This window comes from Mobula birostris, chromosome 20 (assembly GCF_030028105.1).
Source record: "Mobula birostris isolate sMobBir1 chromosome 20, sMobBir1.hap1, whole genome shotgun sequence".
NCBI lineage: Eukaryota > Metazoa > Chordata > Chondrichthyes > Myliobatiformes > Myliobatidae > Mobula > Mobula birostris.
Window position 1 is genome coordinate 56,463,848 of NC_092389.1, and position 5,612 is coordinate 56,469,459.

Below are 5,612 nucleotides of genomic sequence, written 5' to 3' on the forward strand. Positions count from 1 at the left end.
TTCACTTCTCTCCATAGCTGCTGTCTGCCTCCCTGACTTTCCTCCAGCATTTTCCGTCTGTTGTTTGGGATTTCGGCATCTGCAGATTAACTTCTGTTTGCTCATACGCGCATGCGCAGACGTATGAGGTCATCCCAAATATCGCGCATCGGCTCAGTAGAGGAGAGGCTCACAAAGATCGGCCGCAGGTAGGCGGGGTTACCGGTGCGGAATTAATCAGTGGCGTCTGAAACGTGATTGACGGGCTATTACTGTGAGCTGCTGGCGCACTGGTCCTGCACCCCAGCACAGTCCCGGTCCGTTCCCTCTTTCTCAGCCCCACGATCCGTACCCAGCGCCGCCAGGCTTTCGGCTAATGAGCGCTGGGCCGCCGCCGTTTCTGCGGCGCATGCGCATCGCTTTATTGTTAGGTGGCTGACAGACAGGTTTCTGGTTCGTGGAGCCTTCTGGGTAAAGAGGCAGCCATTGATGACAGTACCAAGCGTTGTTCCCATTCAGTCGAAGGAAATGGGAGCGAATGTATCTCCTGAACACTGCCGTGTTTCAGCTATGTAAATCCGAGGATTAGTAGCTCGGAACAAAAATATACTTCCCAGTTAATCTCAGTTGAAGAGTTTACCTTCCAGTCAGTGAGAATGGCAGTTAGAGCTGTATAGAATTAAAACCTTCCGTCAGATTTAGTTCTCTCTGAGTAAATAACGATATGAAACACCTTTGCCTCAATGATAAGTGACTTGTGGCTTTTACATCACAAAAGTGCTGCAGTCCAATGAGAATAGCCATTGCCCTCCACTTTATATTCAGTGGCATTGCCATCGATGGGTTCAGCACTGTCAATCAGCTGGTGGGAGGGTATCTGAGTAATTAGTAAATCTCCAGGATGATACATGTAAAAACAAGTGCTCTTTGTAGTCTTGTGGAACATGAATAGAACTTGAAATAATACCAAAGGACAGAGACAAATTGAGCCAAGTCTTAGGTTGATAGAAGCAGAAAAAGTGCATTCTCACACAGACAGGAATATAGTCAGAGAATTTGATGGTCAATCAGAACGACTGATCCAGGCCTTGTTAGAAGATGAGTGCATATAGAAACAGAAATCTACAATATATTACAGGCCCTTCGGCCCACAGTGTTGTGCCGTCCATGTAACCTATTCTAGAAACTGCCTCGGATTTCCCAACCGCATTGCACTCTGTTTTTCTAAGCTCCATGTACATATCTAACAGTCTCTCAAAAGACTCCATGGTATCTGCCTCTACCATCATCGCTGGCAGTGCATTCCATGCACCTACTACTCTCTGTGTGAAAAAACTACCTCTGACATCCCGTTTGACCCTACTTCCAACACCTTAAAACTATGCCCCTCGTGTTTGCCAGTTCAGCCCTAGGAAAAAAAGTCTCTGGCTATCCACACGATCAATGCCTTTCATCATCTTATACACATCTGTCAGGTCACCTCTTATCCTCCGTCGCTCCAATGCTCAGTCAACCTATTCTCATAAGGCATGTTCTCCATTCCATGCAACATCCTTGTAAATCTCCTCTGCAGTCTTTCTGTGGTATCCACATCCTTCCTGTAATGAGGTAACTGAACACAATACTCTCAGTGGGTTTAAAGAAGGTCATATAGCTGTAACAGTACCTCACCGATCTTGAACTCAGTTCCATGGTTGATGAAGGCCTTCTTAACAACATTGTCAATCAGCACTGCAGCTTTGAGTGTAAAATTGACATGGACCACAAAATCTCGCTGATCCTCCACGTTGCCAATATAATGTTGTGTTTTGTCTTCAAATTTGATGTACCAAAATAAACCACAGCACACTTATCTGGGCTGAACTCCATCTGCCAGTTCTGCATCCTATCTGCATCCTGCTGTAACCTCTGGAGAACTGTCCACACTCTTCACAACACCCTCAACTTTTGTGTCATCAGCACCCTTCTCCTTCCTCATCAAGATCATTTATAAACATCACAAAGAGAAGGAGTCTCAGAACACATCCCTGTGGAACACCACTGGTCACCGTCCTCCATGCAGTATACAAACCATCTACAACCACCTTTTGGTTTCTGTGGGCAAGCCAGTTCTGGATCCACAAAGCAAGGTCTACTTGGATCCTTGCCTCATTACTTTCTGAATGACCGTCACATGGGAAATCTTATCAAAAGTCTTACTGAAAGCCATGTACACTACACCCAATGCTCTACCTTCATCAGTGTGTTTTGTTACATCCCCAAAGAATTCAATAAGGTTCATAAGGCATGATCTGCCCTAGACAGAGCCATGCTGACTATCCCACATCAGATTATGCTTCTCCAAATGCTCATAAATCCTGCCTCTCAGGAGCTTCTCCAACAACTTGCCCTCCACTGAAGTAAGAACCACTGGTCTGTAATTTCCTGGCTGATCTCTACTCCCCTTCTTGAAAAGGGAACAGTGCCTTCTGATCCTCTGGTACTTTTCCTCTCCCTATTGATGTGCAAAGATCATCGCCAGAAGCTCAGCAATTTCCTCCCTCACTTTCCACAGTATCCTGGGGTATATCTCATGTTGAGTACCCCCAACTTGTGTTGAAATTGGTAAAATTGTGACACCAGAGCTCACATTCAGAGGAGATCATATAGAAACATGTAAAATTATGAAAGGAATAGGTAAGATAGAGGCAGGAAAGTTGTTTCCACTGGTAGATGAGACTAGAACTAGAGGACATTGCTTCAAGATTTGGGGGAACGATGCAGATCAGGAGGAACTGCTTTTCCCAGAGGGTGGTGAATCCGCAGATTTCTCTCCCCAGTGAAGGAGCTGAGTAAATGTATTTAAGACAAGATTGGATAGATTTGGCATAGTCGGGGAATTAAGAGTTATGGGGAAAAGGCAGGTAGGTGGAGATGAGTCCATGGCCAGATCAGCCATCATTTTATTCAATGGCAGATCAGGCTTGACGGACCAGATGACCACTCCTGCTCCTATTTCTTATGTTCTCACCACAGACTAAAATCTTTCCTGAAATATTGTCTTTCACCCATTGATGTCTTTTGCAAATATTTTTACAGGTTTGAAATTGCAGAACACTTGGGTATGGGAATCTCAAACACAACAAAACATCAGTTTTTATGTGTCTAGATATTTAAAGAGTAACCAAATACTTTCTTTGCAACACCAACACATCTGTTGTTGATTCTTGGAGATGAAGAAGTATCTCATCCCAGCCGGTGATGTATTCTGTCTCTGAAATGAAGTTTTCTGTTTTAACTCTGTGTAAGTCACTGGAACCGGGAGCTGAGAACACACCAGCATTTCTTCACTGGAGATCAGTTCTCAACTGCGTTGATTGTACCAGGGAGTCAGACGTCTGACTTTCTGAATTGCCAGAGAATTGATCGTAGTGAGGTATCATTCTCCTTCTCTCAATGTGGGAAGAGATTCACTCACAGGCTACCCGCAGACACGCCAGTGAGTTCACAGTGGGGAGAGGCCATTCACCCGCTCTGTGTGAGGGAGGGGAACCACTCAGTCATCCAGTAATGAAGATACATCAGCAAGTTCACACCATAGTGAGATGCTCCACCTGTTCTGCAAGTGGGAAGCCATTCTGTTATTGATGCTAAAGGTATATCAGAAAATTCACCAGTGAGAGGACATTGACCTGCTCGGACGGTGGGAAGGCATTCACACACTCAACCATGCCACAGCGATACCAACGAGTTCACACTGAAAAGATGTCGTTCGCCTGCTCAGACTGTGGGAACGGCTTCACTCACTCCTCCAAACTACAGAGACACCAGCGTGTTCACACCAGGGAGAGGCCATTCAGCTGCTCAGACTGTGGGAAGGGATTTGCTCAATCGTCCAACCTACAGACTCACCAGCGAGTTCACACTGGGAAGAAGCCATTCAACTGCTCAGACTGTGGGAAAGGATTCATTCAGTCAAATCACCTCCTACAACATCAGTTAGTGCACACTGGGGAGAGACTATTCACCTGCTCAGACTGTGAGAAGGGATTCACTCGGTCATCTGACCTACTGACACACCAACGAGTTTACACTAGGGAGAAGCCATTCACCTGCTCTAAATGTGGAAAGGTATTTGCTCGGTCATCTGTACTGAAGGAGCATCAGCAAGTTCACACTTGGGAGAAGCCGTTCACTTGCTCTGAATGTGGGAAGGGATTTGCACGGTCATTTCAACTGAAGGTACATCAGCGAGTTCACACTGGGGAGAGGCCGCTCAGCTGCTCTAAATGTGGGAAAGGATTCACTGATTCATCTCAGATCTTGAGACACCAGCAAACCCACTCTGGAGGGAAACCATTCCTCTGCTCAGAATGTGGGAAGGGATTCACCGATGCAGCTCAGCTGAAAGATCATCAGTTTGTTCACGCTGTGGAGAGGCCATTCACCTGCTCAGACTGTGGGAAAGGATTCACTTGGCGTTCTAGACTACTGACACACCAGTTAGACCACACTGGGGAGAAACCATTCACCTGATCAGAATGTGGGAAGAGATTCACCCATTCCGCTCAACTGAAAGAACATCAGAGACTTCACACTGGGGAATGGCCATTCACCTGCTCTGAATGTGGGAAGGGATTCACTCGGACATTTCAATTGAAGGTGCATCAGCGAGTTCACACTGGGGAGAAACCGTTCATCTGCTCCGAATGTGGGAAGGGATTCACTCAGCCATCTGGACTTGTGAGGCACCAGCGAATTCACACTGGGGAGAAACCGTTCACCTGCTCAGATTGTGGGAAGGAATTCACTCGGTCATCGGAGTTTAAAATACATCAGCGAATTCACACTGGGGGATGCCACTCACCTGTTCTAAATGTGAGAAAGGATTCACTCAGACAACTCAATTAAGACTATAAGATATAGGAGCAGAAGTCGGCCATCCGGCCTTTCGAGTTTGCTCCACCATTCAGTCATGGGCTGATCCAATTCTTCCAGTCATCCCCACTCCCCTGCCTTCTCCCCAAACCCTTTGATCCCCTGTCTAATCAAGAACCTATCTCTCTCTGCCTTAAATGCACCCAATGACTTGGCCTCCACAGTTGCATATGGCAACAAATTCCACAAATTTACCACCCTCTGAGGAAAGTAAGTTCTCCTCATCTGTTTTCTAAATGGATGTCCTTCAATCCTGAAATTGTGCCCTCTTGTCATAGACTCCCCTACCATGGGAAATAACTTTCACATACCTAATCTGTTCAGAGCATTTAACATTCTGAATATTTCAATGAGATTCCCCTCCACCCCCATTCCCCTGAACTCCAGGGAATACAGCCCAAGAGAAGCCAGATGCTTCTCGTATGCGTAACGTGCTGTGAGGTTTCACTGCTAATGTAATGGCTTCTTTGTAATGTTCACTGCTGAAGTAACGGTTTCTCTGTAGCAGCAATGTTCGTGTTATGGCTGGCGATAACAGGACTCTGGGATGCATGTCAGCCAATCAGGACTTTGTTGCTGTGTCTCGTGAATCTGGGACCAGTTGATTTTATCAGAGACAAAGGTGGAGAGAGAAGACGCGAATGGAGAGATTTGCTGGACCGCCGGACAGGGTGGACTCGGAGCGAGGGTCCAAAGGGCAGTGACGATCGGAGGAG

The 5,612-nt window shown here is 46.3% G+C and overlaps 1 pseudogene; it reads left to right on the plus strand.

Annotated features, from left to right (window-relative positions):
- The first annotated feature begins 3,687 nt into the window (after positions 1-3,687).
- LOC140184993 (uncharacterized) lies at positions 3,688-4,877 on the plus strand (annotated as a pseudogene).
- The last annotated feature ends 735 nt before the right edge of the window (positions 4,878-5,612 follow it).